The sequence below is a fragment of the Pogona vitticeps genome, chromosome 2 (assembly GCF_051106095.1).
Source record: "Pogona vitticeps strain Pit_001003342236 chromosome 2, PviZW2.1, whole genome shotgun sequence".
In the NCBI taxonomy this organism is placed as follows: domain Eukaryota; kingdom Metazoa; phylum Chordata; class Lepidosauria; order Squamata; family Agamidae; genus Pogona; species Pogona vitticeps.
In genome coordinates, this window is record NC_135784.1 from 155,049,856 (window position 1) to 155,069,391 (window position 19,536).

Sequence of the window (19,536 nt, forward strand, 5' to 3'; positions counted from 1 at the left end):
TTGGAATGGCAAAGGAAGAAATAGAATTCAAGTAACAATCCTCTGTGGAGCTGCAGTTTTCAAAATGTGTCTTAAGTGATAAAGTAGGCTCTTCTGCTTACAGCTAAAGCTTAAGGGGTGATAATGTGGGAATAAGGCTCACTTTTTGGACTGCTTGTTTGAGCAATTTTCTGGCAATCAGATGACTCCAGCACAATCCCAATTCATGCCTTTTGGCCCAGCAGGAGGGCTACTACTTTTTGGAGCCAAGGTGGAGCAATTCACTGACAGATGGAAGGGTTTCTTTAATGGAGATCACTCTTGGCAAAGCAACCATTTCCAGTGTGCTCAGATGCAAACATTTCTTGCTGTCTGATCATGCTCTTAATCTCTAGCTTCCCAATCTGTCTCTGTGGGGTTTCTTTGAATCTCTGCTAAATTCTACAGAGAGACCAGTGGCTAATGCAGATGACCGAATCTCTAGCCTTTGTTTTCAAGGAAGAAGAATTCCTATTGTGTTTCCTTTTCAATGGCTTGGCCAGAGTTCACATGATACCAGCATGCCTTTCTGTCTCATAAAGCTCAATTTTCTCATCCTGGAATTTTGCTGGATTGCAGTCCACCATAGCTTGAAACATCTGGCCATTTATTCAGACTTCCATGCTTTCTCAGTATACCTCACACGCTGCCTTTAGTAAGAATGGCTGGGAGGAATCTTTCTGGACTGTTAGTCACTGTTCAGCACCAATCAGTAGTTCCTTTCCTGCCTCTCTCTGCTAAGAGAGTTTTTTCCTCTCTTGAGTCTGTTGAAAGCTGTGACTCCGTTGATGCCTGTTGCTCAAAGCAGCCATGTTTCTATCCTGCTGTTATCTGTTCATTGTAAGTAAATGAAACTTTTTATTCTTTCTCTTACTAATGTCTCAGAGTGAATTATTGAAACTGAAAGTGCCAGTTAACACAAAAAAGAGAGGACTACACTAAGGAACTTGGAGATAATTCTACTCTTTGAATCCCTGTACTTCTGTGGCACAGCAGAGGAATTTAACCAAAATTCAAAACTCTGTAAAAATCTCAACTTCCCAATTGTTTGCTATTTAGCCTCACAAAAATTTTTGTAGAGCTCAAAAGCTTATATGTGTTGTGAATTCACAGCTGAGCCTACTCAGACTCCATTTGGGGTCTGTTTTACTCCTAGGGATCCTCACAGTCTCATCTAAAAATATAAAATTAAAATCTAGAATTGAAAATACATTGGATAAGTTATCTGGCTGTTTGCTCCCTTTTGGAGGGTAATGAAAAGACAGATTAACTAGGAAGGGGAGAAATAAAGGCAGCAATTCCAAGAGCAAACAGGTATTAGTGCTGAATTAAATGGTTATTCTCTGTAGTGACATCGTTCTCTCCACGAGATCGCAGATTCATCAGTTGTTAAGAATTATGCTAGTCCTGTACATTCGTTCTTTTAAAAGGGACAGAAAAACATTAGATGCCAACTGAAATATATGTGGAGAGGGTCTTTATGGCACCTCCTGCCACTAGCTTGTTTGAAAGATTTACAAGAGATGTGTCCTCTGTTATTCAGGTAGAAATCTTAGTGATTTTGCTTCAAGGTTGCAGTCATCAACAAGGCAGGCCTGCAGACAGTGAAGCAAATGTAGTTTATAGATCTTCAGCTGGGCTCAGGAATTCAGAAAGTCATACAAAATTGCCCGAAAATAGCTGTCTAAGCAGATAGCTTAAATCCTATAAATTGTGCAATGGAAGAACAAATGGAAAGTGGAGATAAGCCGGTGTTGAAAGAAACAAATCAGCAAGTAAAATATTACACTCTGTTCTTCAGTTGTTGTTGTTTTTATTTTTCCAAATATATTATTTCAGAATAACATTATCAATAGGAAGCAATAATTTAGTAACTTGCATACACTGTGAAGTTTGAATAAAGTATTTTTGTAAGTTAGAGGGTACTGTTGTTTTATATTCCCCTTGGGCTGTTGCTACAAGTAACAGTAAATTTGCCCTTTGGGCACAGACACAGTAGAAATAATAAGATGTGAGAATATTCAGAATGAACCCAGATGGGTGACCAGAGACCACATCATTTCCCATTCCAGCATATGAATGTCTGAACTCACATAATCACCAGGCACAGTACTTCCCTGTTAGGTTTGGTTGGGGTATTCTTTTCAAACATATGAATTTCCATGAGAGACTAGAAAAAGTCATTTTTGGACTACAACATCTATAATACCAAACTGTTACTGGGTTTTGGGAGTTATAATTTAAAAAATTAGCTTTCCCAAGAGAAGACATGATGGAAGAATTGAGAGAAAAAGTAACTTGTGCTCAAATTCTTGCCTAAATTTTGGAATTACTGATATCATTACATGGCAATCTTAAATAATCCTCAGTTTTTGGCATGATCTATGAATAAAGCTGTGATGTACTTCTGCAAGTACTGACGTTATCCTTTATTCTAGGGGCTGATTATTTTAATATTGTCATGATCACTTGTGGCTGAAACATAACATGTAGTTATGTTTGTTTATTTAATATAAGCTATGTTTATTTAATATAAGCTATGCATAGTGGTGGCGCTGTGGGCTAAACCGCAGAAGCCTGTGCTGCAGGGTCAGAAGACCAGCAGTCTTAAGATTGAATCCATGTGATGGAGTGAGCTCTCGTCACTTTGTCCCAGCTCCTTGCCAATCTAGCAGTTCGAAAGCATACAAATGCAATTAGATAAATAGATACCACCTCGGTGGGAAGGCAAAATGGTGTTCCCTAGTCACACTGACCACATGACAACGGAAACTGTCTTTGGACAAGCGCTGGCTCTACGGCTTGAAAAATAAGATGAGCACCGCCCCCTAGAGTCAGACACGATTGGACTAAAAAAATGTCAAGGGGAATCTTTACTTTTACCTTTATGAATAGCAAAGATGGCTGGATAGCCATCTGGCTGCAGAGACAGAGGTACAAAGTCCAATTCCCCATGTGCCTCCTGGAAAAAGAGCCAGCCTCTGTGGCCTCATGCAAGCTGCACAGACAAAGAGTTCTGCTAGAAGAAGGGAATGGTAAACCACTTCTGGAAAGGATTTTCATGCATGAGAATAGACGTGATGGAGTCATTATTCATTATTTTGCTTGGAGCCAAGTCCTATGAATTGAGTGTCTAGATGAAGTGTCCACAGGGTGGTCACAAAGGCACAGGGGATGATGCTATATCATGGGATATCATTAGCCCTCTTTTGGTGTAATGCCTGAAAATATGGAGGACTAAATGGAAATAATGTAGGGAGCTCTGTGAGCATGAATCTGTAAACGTGCTTACAGATTCAGAAGACCTTCATGATAAAACATGTGAAGTTTTGTGTAACTTCTAAGTGGGGATAAGGCATGTCTGTCCCCTGTCTCTCAATTAGAACTTTCCTCAATTTCAGGGATAGTACTTAAATAAAGCTATTGTTCCGGGGCGTCATTCTGTTACAGTGTTGCTCTTTCCCTCAGAGGTACAGGAGGTGTAGGAGAATAAATCCATATTTGACCCATAACACCAACATTGTAACAATTTAGCCCTTCAACTCTGTTATGCCTCTTGTCTGGATTACCCTCTCTTCCTTGATGCCTGCAATTTGCATAGAAACAAATCTTCCATTAATGCAATAGGAGCTTTTTTTCCTACACAGGTAACTAGATCTATGATTTCCCCAAGCAAAATCTGGATGGTGCCAGGTTTGGTGCCAAGCATGGTGGCAAGGGTTTAGATTCATCCCTCTCATAAAAACACACACTAGCGTTGTCAACTGCAATGTAGCCTCAGTGATTACCTCTCAGTGGCAGGAGAAAACCTGGGGGAAGGGACACATTTTATGTACTGTATTCAGATCAGCATTCATTTTCTCTATAAGCAATAGCAGCAGAAAATCCAGAAGGGAAGTTGTGTTTAACCCTCCATCCTACCCCTATATTAGCTCTAGGGCAATGGTTCCCAATCTTGGGCCCCCAGATATTCTTGAACAAAAACTCCCAAAAGCCTTCACCACTAGCTGTACTAGCCAGGATTTCTAGGAGCTGTAGTCCAAGAACATATGGGAACCCAAAGTTGGGAACCATTGCCCTTGAATGTAACTGGAGTTAGGAGAGATTCTGCAGTGTTCTGAATACATTCAGTGTTGGAGCCTTTAAGATAAGGAACAAAATGCTGTTTATACATCAAATAAGAGGTGAAGAACTTAAGATGTTGCCAAACTACAATCCTCATCATCCCGCACTAGTGTCTGTGCTAACTGTAGCTGATGGGAGATGTTGTTCTGGAGGTCTGCAAGTTGTCCATTTCCCTGCTTATTTTTTGCTTTTCTTTCTTGCAGCTCCATTCAGAAGTAAAGCAGATGGTTACAGTCCCGTGTTGAAGAGTGTCAGGGAAGCAAGGAGAATTATACACTTAAAATGAAACGTGGAGGGAAGAACATTTGTGGTGTCATGTAATCTGATTTGTGCTACAAGCACACAGAAATTACATTCTGTGTAAGTAAAATGCAGTGTGATTCATGCTGTGCAATAAAAGTACAGTCAATCCATCTTGCAAGCTGCAAGACATAGTTATCCACATTAAAGCATAAACAGCAAAGTTGGGATGAGGCTCATATAAACTTGCAACACATTCTCAAACTGAATTTAAGATTACAGGCCCAAATAATATTGCTTAAGCGCACCCATGTAAATGAAACTACGTAAATCACAGCTGCAAATTGCTTCTGGTTAAGAAGTTGCTGCTTGTATTCCTGGTCATTCACCAATCGTGTGACTTGACATACAAGTGACAAATGCAAGTGATGAATACAAGTGGTGACTCTTTAACTAGTGGCAATTCTCCCCTATGATTTATGCAATTGTCGTTTATGCTAGTGTACATAAGCAACAACATTCTGACCACTGCGAAAGATGTTGACTTGACATATTGAGTCACCAATCTGTTGAAAAGTCCACCTAGTGGGAAAAAAGTGGGGAGAGAATTGTTTGATTCCCACTCCCACTCAAAATAGCTATTTCTAACAAAGCACATCTTGCCTTGGAAATGAATACTTTCTGATGCATTTCAGTGAAGAAAGAATGTATGAATAACTGCTTGCCCAGCTGAAAGATGTACAGAACCAACTAAGGGTTCTGCACATAATTTTTGCACAAAAATGCATAAAATGCACATAAATATTGTTTAATAAGGTAAAGGTTCCCCTTGACATTTAGCCCAGTCACATCTGACTCTAGGGGGTGATGCTCATCCCCGTTTCCAACCCATAGAGCCAGCGTTTGTCTGAAGACAGGTTCCGTGGTCACATGGCCAGTGTGACTAGACACAGAACACCGTTACCTTCCCACCAAGGTGGTACGTATTTATCTACTCACATTTTTACATGCTTTTGAACTGCTAGGTTGGCAGGAGCTGGGACAAGTGACTGGAGCTCACTCTGTTGCATGGATTCGATCTTATGACAGCTGGTCTTCCGATCTCACACACACACACATGCATACATACACATAAACATATATATACACAGTGGTGCCTCGCTTAGCGATTGCTTCGTTTAACGATGTAATCGCATAACGATTAGTTTTCCGGAGCGATCTTGCGCTCCGTTTAACAATGTTTTCTATGGGCAATTTTCACATAGTGATGTTTGGGACCTTGCTTCGCATAGCGATGACAGTTTGGGTCCCACTGTTTCGCTTAACGATGGTTTTGACAGCCTCGTGATGGATGTCTTTTAAATGTTTAAAATGTTTTAAAAAAGGTTTAGAATGCTTGAAATCATAAGTGCACTTAATAAACCCTTTGTTAAACTAATTTGACTTTGTTCTCACTCTTTTTGAATTTGTTGTAATTTTTTCCCCCATTGAAATGCATTGAATAGGTTTCAATGCATTTCAATTAGGGAACCGCGTTTCGCTTAGCAATGTTTCCTATGGCGATTTTCACTTAAGGACAGCAATCCGTTCCCATTGGAACAGATTATCCAGTTTTCAAGGCATCTGTATGGGAAAACGCGTTTCGTATATATACTATACGTATATGTATATATGTGTGTGTATATGTATGTGTGTGTGTGTGTGTATACTGTATGTATATATACTGTATATATACAGTATGTATATATACAGTATGTATATATACTGTATGTATGTGTGTGTATACACACACACACACACACACGTGTATATGTATGTGTATACAGTATGTATATACATAAAATGTCAAGTGATTAGTCCTATTTAGAAGCAATTGAACGAGAGGATGCAGTTGCTTCTGAAGTAAACTGTGCCTTAGAGAACCATAATGTGAGATAAGTGAACACAATCCTTTCGAGACAAGTTTAATACACAGTCAAAATGCCAGAACAAGGATTATCTCCTTGTACAGAGACAATCCCCTTAACGTGTATAAAATTTTTTTTCTTGTCTTTTCCTCACATTTAATTTTATTTCTTGGATGTCGCATTTCAGATCTTGGTAGTGTTTTAGCAAACCGTTCACTGCAAATTGCCCAGATTATTTTATTTGGCGCTACATATGCTTAGAAAAATAATATCACTTGCTCTTAATCTATATTCTCCTTTCTTGATGGTACAGCTCTTCTATGTTTATAATATGGTGTGGATAGCAATGAATTTATTTCAGTTTATTTTTTTTTTCCTACAGGGGTGTGGCATGTTGTCATGGAAGATGGTAGCATAAGAGGTCTGCTCTGGTCTAAGCCTGCTTATAATCAACTACTAAGCGCGAAAGCCAGCTAGTAGATAAATAATATTTGGAAATAAACACAAAAATTGGAAGATGAAAGAAGATGACATGAGAAAGTAGACTAGATGCCTCTTCTGAAGCAGAAGATCAAAGTGATTCAATGGAGTCCTCAGAGGACCCTGATAGTGAAGTAGCGATGGGTAAGACGAAAGGGAGTGGATGAAAGAAACCCAAATTAGCTAGCAAACTCAGTAAAGATATGAAACAGCTTTTAAAACAATTAAGGAAAGACTTGCAAACAGATATGAAAGCAGCATTAGCGCTAGTGAAAGGAGCCCTGGCAGAAATGAAGGCCAACATTAAACAAATAGAGAAAGCTGCTAATGATGCTTTTGAACTGGCTCAGCAGCAACAGACTAGAACTGATGTTGTGGAAAAAGAATGAAGACTGTTAAGAGATAATGTGGAAGATCAAGAAAGTCATAACTACTGTCAAAACATAGGTTTTGAGGAATTTTAAAGAGGGGGAAAGGAGGGAAAGGCTTGAGAGGACTTGGATTCAAGACCTTTGTCCTGACTTAAGATTTACTTCGGAAGGCTGGGAAAGAATTCACAGAGTGGGTCTTAAGCAAGATGTCAAAAGAGAAGATGTTCACCCATTATTCAGTGAAATTATCAGTACATCGAACAACATGAAGGAATTGTTGTATGAAAGATATGAGCCTGAAATTTTCCAGGACTCGGCTGTTGAAATGATTAAGAGGTGGACAGTGGAAGCCATTTACTGAGGCACTCCAGAAGAACCAAGGAAGAAGGTATTTGTGTGGGGATTTCCTTTTAAATTGATTGTATAGCATGGACATAAAGCTAGGGGGTATAACTACAGTGGAACAACTACAAGATTTCCTTAAAGAAATGAAGATTGAGATGCCTGTGTTTAATAAAACGAAAGCTCAACAAGATCAGAATATTCAAAGAGATAGAATGCAACTATGATGCAAGCAAGTAGAAAGGGGGAAGAAAAACTTGTTAAAATGTGAAAACTCTGATTGAATGCTCCCTGAGTTTCTCAAGGTCATTGCTGGTGGAAGACAATAAGCAACCCAGCATTATTTCATACTGCTTTGTTGGACCAATCGTAAGATGGAGGAAAACTCCTGGAAGGACTGCAAACTAAATCACATTTGTATAGCTAAGAAATATTATGAAACAGTTTAAAAAGAGTTTCTAAAAAAACCATTCCTGTATCTTTATATCTATATTTTGAAATGCCGGCTATGAGATTGGGGAGATTTTGCCAGAGACTGAAATGCAAACTGTGAGATTGAAGAGGTTTTTCCACATAAGTAGCTCTTGGACCCAGAAATTGTAACCCACATGGGATACTCGTAGCTCACTCATTAGCCCCATGTGCTTGCCCCATGTGCGAGCACATGGGCCACAAGCAAGCAACATGGGCTCGAGTTCTTTGTGCTGCAGAGCGGCCTGTTCCAGATTTATACCTTTGCAGTGCATTTCTTTTGCAGCGGATTTATCACTCGCTCCAAAAGCATTAAGAAGCAAAGAAAAAAAGGGGAGCTGGGACCGGGGGCGGCGAGCAATTTTGCAAACGCTTCAGCATTGTTGGCGAGACTTGGCGTGGCCCGCAGAGTGCTGAGAAATACCATTTGGCAATGAAATGCTTCCAAGATGCAGAGGAGGGGAGAAAATGGAATCCTGTCCTAGAGAGACGGTGGAAAACTAATCAAGGGCTGCAGAAAGAGGGAAGGAAGGAAGAATGTCTGAATGCTATCAAAACTGAGCAAAAGATCTTGCAAGGTGGAACATGAACATTTTGGAGGCCGGGAAGACATCAGGGAGTGGGACTCGTTCAGCCCTGGAAGGCAGCCCATCTAGGAGAAGGAAAACTCCGACTTCAAAGCCCCACTGAGGCACTACCATCATCCTCCATGCAGTGAGGAACAGGCCAGGTAGGTGGGACATGTTCAGCCCTGGAAGGCAGCCCATCTAGGAGAAGGAAAACTCTGACTTCAAACCTCCACTGCCTTGTGGCTATATCCACTGATGGAAAAGGCTTCAAGAGTCAACTTCGAGGCAAAATCCGGAGCTGGAGTCCCGGAGGCACTTCGTGTCATTCTGTCAACTCCTGCGACGTCGCTGAAATCAGTTGTATTGGCTCTTGCCTTTCCATTGGACTATTTCAGTGATGTGGAGAGGGGGGATTTGCTGCTTGGGTAACAGCCTATCCTCCATATTATTTTACCCAAGCTTTGTGCCCTGGAAAGGACACTCCAGCTTTACGTACAGCGTCAAAACACTAGATGGTGTTCCAAGTCCTCCATACAGAGCACGTTGCCATAGTCTCTCGAGACTGAAGGAAGCCTATGATTGATCATGATGACTCATTGGCCTCAATGCCATTTGCTGGGTGGAAGGAAAAGGGAGGGAAGAGGAGGAGAGGGTTGAGGGATGGGAGGTGAGGTGAGGTGAGCAAGGGAAAGGAGGTAGAGGGAAGAAGGGGAAGATTATGCAGACAATCCTATTTTACATCGTTGCAATACAAGCCCTTAACATTCTTTAATATATTCTATTTGAATAAAAAGATTAAAAGCATAGTTAACAAATTTAATAGGTTGACTTAATAGGACAACTTGAATATTTCTTTTAACACAAATGGTTTGAGCTCCCTTGCTAAATGATACAGAATTATGCAGACTCTTCATAAGTGTGGTGCTGATGTGTTATTGCTACAGGAAACACTTCATAAGAAATAAGGGCAGTGTCATTGCTGCACCAGCATGCCACTATATGTATTGTGTGACAACCGAATTCAGCATTACTTAAGCCAACCTTTTTTTTCTTTTTTTTTAAAAAAGGGAGGTGGCCCAAACAAAAATTATAACTTTGACAGTAGACCTTGGATGACTGAAAAACAGACATGACAACTGCTTGATGTTTAGCTGATTTAAAACAAACAAACAAATGACTGATCTAGTGATGGTACAAGTGGAAGTAAAAAAAATCTAGGGAGTAGTAAAAAAAATATGGAAAATACTAAATTTGAAGTGGATGATTAGCTGAGCAATCCTGAGGGCAGATAGATATTTATAAGAGAGAAAAATAGAAAATAGATTGATTACTATCGGATCATATTATTTTCCTAATACGGACCAGGTGAAATGTGTGCAAAATCTTTTGAGAAACGTCAGGTAGTTTTCATGGGGAGATACTAATTGTGTTTTGAATGTAAAAAAAAACATTATCAAAATCTAAAGTGTCTGCTGATGGACTAAGAATTGGGAAATCATTGAAAAAGGAAGGAGGTGTTTACATCTTAAAAGGGAGAGATTACATCTTATTCTTCAATAATTTTTTTAACTTATTCAAGGGAAAATATTTATTTCACCACTTAAACTACTTTAGCTAAGGCTGATTTTGATTTTATTCTGACATCTGACCATGGCCCAATAAAAGTCTCGTGGGCTAGTAAAACACCAATGAATTAGCCTTAGATTTGGAAGCTAAGTTCTAGCATACTCACAAACCCACAAAGAGGAAGAGAATTCTTAATTGCTATCATATGCAATGAAAAGGAATGCCGCTAAAAGAACAAATGATTGTATAAAACAAAGGATAATATAATGGTATCATCACAGCAACAAATAGTTACAACATTTAAGGAATACTATGAAGAACTGTATGAAACAGAAATAACATCAAATTAAGATTTTAAAAATTGAAAATTCATTATCATTAACATCAAAATTGCTCTAATTTTGGAAGAGCATAAATATCAACTTAATTCCTGAATAACACAGAAAAAATCAGTTATTAAAAAGCTAGAAAACGGGGAAAACACCAAAATGTGATGGTTTCAAAGCTGACTTTTTGTAAGATATGGGAAGATGATGTTGCTATATACCTTTAAAAATGTATAATTCAGCGTTAACTGGAGAGAGTCTTGGAAATTAGCTAGAATAATAGCCATCCCAAAATCAGAAAAAAAGACCTTCCCCTCCCCTCTGTGCATAAGCCAATTATTTTACAAAATCAAGATCAATTTTTTTTCTTCTATCCTGGCCCAAAGGTTGTATCGTTTTATTACAAATTATATACACACAGATCAATATGGCTTTATACCAGGTAGGCAAATGTCTGATGCAATTCATAGAGTATTAAATATGCTGCAGATGATTGCTCTCAAGAAACAGAAAGTAGCAATATTTTCACTTGATGTACTTAAAGTGTTTGATTATGAGGAATGGGGGTGTATGTTTGAATTTAGGGAGGAGATGAATATGGAAGAAATATTTACTGAGGTTTTAAAAAATCTATATGAAAGGGGCACATCTTTACAACCAGATATGAAAAAAAAATGAGGCAAATTTTTTGGAAAAGCTTATAGAAGGGAATGGAAGAACCTTAAGATTTATAAATAGTGTATCATATGGACCAGTCAGAAAAGGGGATTGGCTATACCACATTTAATAAACCAGTACAAAGCCTTTAAAATAGCTCAAGCTGTTAAATTTGTACAAGTGAATAAGACCCCAGACTGGACTCAAATGGAGGGAGCTGAGGATACCTATGTTGTTAACTCCCACTTATACATATCACAACTGCCAAAAATAGGGTTAAAATATAGAACCCTCTTACTAGTGCATTAATTTGTATATGCCATAAATATATGGACATCTTTGCTCCTCCCATATCTCTGTTAAGCCCTTTTTTCAAACATCCTCATTTTAAATTTCAAGATAAATATGTACAATTTAAACACTGGAAAGAAATTGGAATTGATAAAATCAGAGATTTATTTATGGTAGAAAGGGCAATTTGAATTGGGCAGTTAAAAGAAAAAAAAACTCAAATAAAAATTAATTTGCTCCAATTAATTTAAATAAAATAAAACAATTTGCAACTCTGTTGTATAATATCTCAGGTTCTATTGGAGCACTTACAATATTAGAAACCTATTCTGTGGCAGACAATTTTAATTTCAAAGAGGATTACTCCCATTAATTTATAAAAATATTGTGAATGATAATTGTGATAATTTAATGGGACTTAAGAGAGTTTGGAAATCAAATCTAAATATTGTATCAGAAGAATCTTGGACAAAGCTATGGTCTACGCAAACTTTAAATAGGTATCAGCCACGTCAAGGGAAATGGCATCAAAAACAGTTCATAGATGGCATTTGTGGCGTATAAATCTTCATAAAATTAATAAGGAAATACTAGACATCTGTTGGAGAAATTGTTGTTTGAAAGGATAATTGGACCATATATGGATCTCCTGTCCAAAGGTCAAATCATTCTGGCATGATGTAATAGATTGGTTGGGCAAGTTAACATAGCAAGAGACAGTCTGTAATGGAACTTTACTACTGTTTTCATTTTTCAATGGAGAGAACACGAACCTCTCTTATAAAGAGCTGGTGGGGAAGCTTGTAGAGGCTGCAAGAATGGAAGCTGCCTGAACTTGGAAAAATAATTACCAAGGAGTTTCCTTCTGAAGATATTTGGATAAGATATGGGGAATAGCGCAGCTGGAAAAATTAACTACTTGCGTTAGCCTACTTAGACAAAAAATTAAAAAATGATGATATCATTAAAATTTGAAACCCTTTGCTAATTTTTGGTCTGAAATCAAAAGATGACATTTTGAGAAATCAGCTGGAATACTGGTCTTCTCTGTTTTACATTTGATAGAATACACATGTTAATGGACTGTAGTAATGGATTATATTATACATAGAGATAAATTGATTGCTGTGTTTGTAATTGTATGGATAATTGAGTTATAGGTCTAATAATTGTATGGGTAATTTGGTTCTAGGTCTAATAATCCCTATTATTGTTTTGTTATTTCCAAGGGTTATCAATAAACATGATTTAAAATGATTTTTTAAAAAGATTTTTTTAGTATAGTTTACCAAAATGTGCAATATTCAAAATTAAATCAACAATGTGTCTATCTGTAATTACCGTATATCTGTGAAGATTCTCAGTCACCCAGGTGGAATTTTCTGGAAGTTGAGTCATGGCAACTGGACTTCTTCCTTATTAGGTTGAAACGTTTCACTTCTCATCCAAGTAGCTTCTTCAGTCTGAGGAGAGTTGGTAGGAGAAATCTAGTAAATCCTCCACATTGGTTTCACTTCCCCCTGGTCTGAGTAGACTCATTAGAAGGACAAAGGATTGGGGCTGAGTGAAAATCCCACTTCTGCAGTCTTGACAATGGGTGGATTGATGTTGGGGGCGGATAGAAAGGACTGAGAATTGAAGTTGGTTAAAAGTGAGGAATCTAATCCCTGCCAGGTTAAATCACAAGCTTCTCAACATCTTTCTGCTTATGTGGTTTCCATGTATGATCCCTGTATCTGTGGGTGATGGATTCCAAGCCTCCAGTGGATGCAAGGATACTGATCCCAATACAGTGGTGCCCCGCATAGCAAGGTTAATCCATTCCGGATTAACCCTCGCTATGTGGAATCATCGCTAAACGGGTAGGGAAAACGTATTGAAACGCATTAAACTTAGTTTAATGCGTTCCAATACCTTGCTTACTTACCCGTTCAGCGAGGATTCCCCTTGCCGGCAGCCATTTTCGCGCCCTTGCTAAGCGAGGGCAGGGCGTGAAAACGGCTGCCGGCAGCCATTTCCGGGCTTCCGGCGGCCATTTTGGAGCCGCTGAACAGCTGTTCGGCGGCTCCAAAATGGCCGCCGCAATACCCGATCTTCGCAATGCGGGTTTTCCCCATGGGAAAGATCGGGTATGTTTCCGTATAGCGATCCCGAAAAAGGGATCGCTATACGGAAACATCGCTATACGGTGCACTCGCTAAGCGAGGCACCACTGTAATTTGTACTTGTAAATACAATAAACAAGGCTGGCTGGTGAAAACAATTGTCTGAAAGGAAGGGAGAGTCACCTAAAGAGACTAGGAGACTAAGCAAAATGGTGGTGAGTAATTGATGTAGCATAATCTCTGGTTCTCTCTAGTGGCTAATTCTGGTAACTGTACCATATAAAGAAGGCATTTTTTTAAAAAAAATTATATTTTCTTAATATTTTCAGAGCCCGATAAGTGAAGTGGAATAACTTCAGAATACTCTTGGAATTCATAGCACCGATCATCAATAGTTAAATTCCTCACTGTGTATTCTTGACAGGGACTTGACTCAATGATCCATAAGATCCCTTCCACCTTTGCATTTCTAAGGTTATAATGATGATGATTTAAGCCCAGAACTAGTTAATTCCAACTACAGCAGACAGATTGGTTCAAAATTGGGAAAGGAGTACGACAAGGCTGTATATTGTCACCCTGCTTATTTAACTTATATGCAGAATACATCATGCGGAAGGCTGGACTGGAGGAATCCCAAGCTGGAATTAAGATTGCAGGAAGAAATATCAACAACCTCCGATATGCAGATGATACCACTCTGATGGCGGAAAGTGAGGAGGAACTGAAGAACCTTGTAATGAGGGTGAAAGACGAGAGTGCAAAAAACGGTCTGAAACTCAACATCAAAAAAACTAAGATCATGGCCACTGGTCCCATCACCTCCTGGGAAATAGAAGGGGAAGATATGGAGGCAGTGACAGATTTTACTTTCTTGGGCTCCATGATCACTGCAGATGGAGACAGCAGCCACGAAATTAAAAGACGCCTGCTTCTTGGGAGGAAAGCAATGACAAACCTTGACAGCATCTTAAAAAGCAGAGACATCACCTTGCCAACAAAAGTCCGAATAGTCAAAGCTATGGTTTTTCCTGTAGTGTTGTATGGAAGTGAGAGCTGGACCATAAAGAAAGCTGACCACCGAAGAATTGATGCCTTTGAATTGTGGTGCTGGAGGAGACTCTTGAGAGTTCCCTGGACTGCAAAGAGAACAAACCTATCAATTCTGAAGGAAATCAACCCCGAGTGCTCATTGGAAGGACAGATCCTGAAGCTGAGGCTCCAGTACTTTGGCCATCTCATGAGAAGACTCCTTGGAAAAGACTTTGATGTTGGGAAAGTGTGAAGGCAAGAGGAGAAGGGGACGACCGAGGATGAGATGGTTGGACAGTGTCATCGAAGCAACCAACATGAATTTGACACAACTCCGGGAGGCGGTGGAAGATAGGAGGGCCTGGCGTGCTCTGGTCCATGGGGTCACGAAGAGTCGGACACGACTAAACGACTGAACAAACAAACAAACAGCAGACAGACTACAGCAGAATGAGCAGGAGTTGTTAACACTCAGGGAAATTACATTGATTCTATCTACTTGCTAACAATTGAACGTAATCATCAATGAAGGAGATTTGGGTCTCTGTTTACATTATGTGACAACAACGTGAAACACATCAAGCACTCTGTTGGAAATAATATTCACTTTGTGAGCTGTGTTCTGATTGGTGGGTCACTAATTCTACAAGCCTGGTCTAGCAAACAGTATTATGTTAAATAACTTGTTAACTTCTCTGTAGCACAGCTCCCAGCATTGACTTCTATCAGGGCTAATGTGGCTGGTTAGAGCTCTAAGGGATTGTTCATTTATTGGTTTAAATCATATCCTTTAACTTAATTGGACACAGTGTGCTGTCATTTTAAATCTGAAACCAGCTTAATTGCAAACTAATTGTCTGAAAAAGTACACGATCAATCAAATATCAAAGTTACACTCTTTGTTACATACAGTGCCACCCTGGTAGGAAATGGCACTTGCATTTAATTGACATTTAACAAAATAATTATGAATGCTTTGAGATAATTGGAGTATGTACTATATCAGCAAAGTGCTTAAAATACTTGTTGACCTTTTGTAAGTATGTTAATCAATAGCAAACATAAAATTGCTATTATGTCAATTAGGATGTCGGTGAGTTGCTTTCAGATACTTAACGGTGGAAGATAAAGGACTGAACTGTCAGAACTGAGTGGTTGTTGTGGGTTTTTCGGGCTCTTTGGCCATGTTCTGAAGGTTGTTCTTCCTAACGTTTTGCCAGTCTCTGTGGCCGGCATCTTCAGAGGACAGCACTCTGTGCTCTGGTGCTGTCCTCTGAAGATGCCGGCCACACCCGGTTTGACGACACTGGAGTTGATAAATAAAAATTAGAAAGGAGGAAGTTACTTGCTGAATAAATAATAGAAATCAATTGATTTAAGATATATAAGCAAATTTGGCCAGACACGAAATTTAAGGCTAGACGATGATGAATAATAATATTAGATGTGTTGTTCTGAGGCACGTATATGGAAATATTAAATATTTGTGAACTATAAGAGTGTTTATGCTCACAAGATTAAATACACAGTCTTCTGTATATAAGAATGGAGATCATCGAGGAATGAACAGGCCTGTGTGGATATTATGGTAGATAAGTAATTTTTAAGAGGAAATGAGAAACGTTTATGATGAGAGTTAGATGGATGGAAATGCAGATGATGGAATTTATAATATCTTTTTTATAAATTTAGGATCTTTAGATACTTAATTAGATATACAAAATAGGGATGTGGAATATAGCATGTATAGATGCACATGGATATATTATTCCTGTAGTCAGAAGTTATATAATAGATAAGCTGGTATGGGAAATACCTCCCCGATGTATGTTTTGTTAGTCTTGTATGTTTTGATAATGTATGTTTTGTTAGTCTTGTATGTTTTGATAGTTTTTCGTGTTATTGTTTTGTAGGTATTTCTGTCCTTTTTTTTGGTTCTTTTTTGTATTTGTCTCTGTAGGTAGGCATGTTATAAAAATAATAAGATGTTAAAAAAAAAGATGCCATCCACAGAGACTGGCGAAACGTTAGGAGAGAACAACCTTCAGAACATGGCCAAAGAGGCGGAGCTTGTCACTGCACTGTTTGGCTGCACTCGGGTGAAGCTCCTGAGGAATGCCGAAAACCGACCAGCTTGGCACCCTTAGGAGATCAAAAGGGTGGGGGAAGAGCTAGGAGAAGTTCTTCTGGACCGAACGTGGGCATCGGAGGAAGAATTGAGGGGCGGCGGCCTGTCTTTTTTTCCCTCTGAAGAGATCCACGAGGCACAAGCTGGAACGGAAGCGCCATTTTGGTGACAAAAAGCAGTGAGTACTCCGGAATTTCCGAGGAAAGAGGAGAGCTGATGATTGTAGTTAAAAATGGACAATAATAAATAAAACTTGGAGCCTTTTAAGCTAACGAACTGATAAAAGAGATAAGACCGAAAGAAAGCTTAGAAGCGGCAAATCTTTTGAAGCACGGTCCTATTTTAATGAACTAGCCTAAAAGCGAAACTAACTCTGGCCGGACCGTGCCAAGGTCAGAAAAATAAGACTGTGCCTGGGAATTGCTGATGAACTAAATAATTGTGGACTGATCCTGTTTGACTGTGGCAAAGTACTTGACAGAACTTTTAATAACAGATCGAGTACCGAAGCTTTGAGACGACATGTTATTTTTGTGGGGGGAAAATTTCCCCCCCCGCCACATACTTTGTTAAGTGGATTTACAATGTACAATCGACTCTGCTAGATAGACTGTGTATGGGGGAGCAGACGACACCTACTGGAGGAAAGCAGAATATCATTGCCAGGTTTATTTCTACGGAGAGAAAACTTCCCCCCCTCTTGCTTTGTCTGCTGAAAGGAGAAGCCGCTGTTAAGTGGATATACAATGTATTGAACTGGATAGACTGTGCGTGAGGAGAGGAAGACACCTACTGGAGGAAAGCAGAAATTGGCAGATTTTATATACCTAATTGACTTTGGAGCTTTTTTCCCTTTTCTTCAGAGATTCTGCAGCAAGAACGAAACTGAACTGTGGAAATATTGAGGTGGGAAAGGCAAGATCTCTTTTCTTCCTTTCTTTGTTTCTTCTTCTTATCCTTTTCTACTAATCTGGTTCTGGAAAAAACAGTAGAAGTTGGAAATACCGGAAGATTGCCTTTTATCTGGGTGAGGCTGCATATGGTTTGAATTCCCTGCTGTGTTAGCGCATCCAACCGTTTGGTTAAAAACCCCTGGGATACTAGAACTCTCCACGATATTAACTCTTGGGCTTTTGGGGTTCTACGGAGCCTGGATCCTCACAGAAGGACTTGGTGGACAATTCAAGAGATGTGGTATATGGAAGTTGAAATTTAAAGTGCCATTTTTTTATTTTTTTTTTAAAACCTGTGATATATATACATTACAATATTGGGCAAAGATTTGGGAAGGTTAAGGGAAGGTGGTTGATAGTAGGTTTTGAACTGGGGTTGATTTCATAATGGCTGCAAAGAGACCAAACCCCAACCCCAAATCCCAAACACCAGGAACCTCTCCAGCCCAAACATCAGCACTAGGGAAATTAACCTCTCAGGAAGCAGAAAAGTCTGATAAAGAATGGCAGACCACTATGCAGAACCTGCTGTCCACAGGATTTGATCAAATTAATCGACGATTGACCGAAATGACAAACCAAATGACGTATATACAGGCAGAATTGACTGAGACAAAGGAGCAGGTAACACAAATCAAAACTAAAACACAAGATATAGAAGGGAAAATGAAAAATACAGACACCAGACTAGATAAAGCTGAAGAAAGTGTACAGCAGATACAGAGAGACCAAAGGCAATGCCAGGACAGGCTAATAATGCTGGAAATGGAACGTGCTCTTAAGATGCTAAGAATCCAAAATGTACCAGAAAAGGGATCTGAGGACTTGGAGACAGTAATGAGTGAAGCCCTCGCACCAGCAATAGAGATGGATGTAGCGGAATTCCGCCAAGGTCTGGAAGCAGCCTTCAGAGTGAGTACAGCATATGTTAGAAAAAATAATTTACCTAAAGAAGTACATTTGAGATTCACGAAGAAGGCAATCAGGGATAAGGTTTTAAGGGCTTCACAAGAAAAACAATTGATAATAGAAGACAAGAAAATTAATGTCTTAAAGCAAATTCCATGGCAAGTGAGACAGAGAAGAAAGGAATATGCATCTTTGGCACAGCTACTCCAACAAAATGGAATCTCATATAGATGGCTAACACCAGAAGGGCTATTTTTTCGGATTGATACACAGAGATACAACATAACATCCCCGATGAAGGCACAAAACTTCATAGAAAAAAATGAGAAGAAGCTAAAAAAAACTGACAACAAGGAATCAGAAGAAAGATCTCGAGAGGAACAAAGCCAACTATCACAAGCAGAATCAGAAACAGAGACAGAAGAACAAGAAGCAATAGAGCCAAGATGTACTAGAAGCATGATGAAGAAAAAACAAAAGGATAGTAATTTAAATCAAGATGACTAGAAAACAACTGAAGATTTTATCAGTAAACGTAAACGGCCTAAACTCACCCCAAAAGCGAAAAAAGATCTTTCTACAACTGCAGAAACAGAAATCTGATGTTATATGCATCCAAGAAACGCATGTGAAAAGAAAGGATTTGAAATTATTAGAATGGCCAAGATTAGGAAAACTATTTGCGGCTTCAGACGTGAGCAAAAAGAAAAAAGGAGTAGCTATCTTTATTAAGAAGGAATGGGAGCCCTCCCTAATTTTTGCCTCAGAGGATGGAAGGATAGTAATGGTGGAAATCCAAAGAGAATCTAAGAAATTCCTAATAGTCAATATTTATGCACCAAATGGAAATCAAGAAAACTTTTATAAACAATTGCAGCGAGAATTGGCAAATAAAGAGTATGATCATTACTGCATAATTGGAGATTATAATGCTGTTTTCGACAGAGAACTAGACACAAAAACAGAAAAATCTAGTAGAAAGAAGAGAAGCACAATTCCAAGAAATTTCCTACAATTAGCAGAAGAATTAAATATGGTGGATGCAT

General features: G+C 39.0%; 1 long non-coding RNA gene across 1 annotated transcript; it reads left to right on the top strand.

Annotated features, from left to right (window-relative positions):
* The first annotated feature begins 1,094 nt into the window (after positions 1 to 1,094).
* Positions 1,095 to 12,620, top strand: LOC144586337 (uncharacterized). Its single transcript, XR_013541116.1, has 2 exons — positions 1,095 to 7,529; positions 8,241 to 12,620. It is a non-coding gene; the product is annotated as an uncharacterized LOC144586337 (long non-coding RNA).
* The last annotated feature ends 6,916 nt before the right edge of the window (positions 12,621 to 19,536 follow it).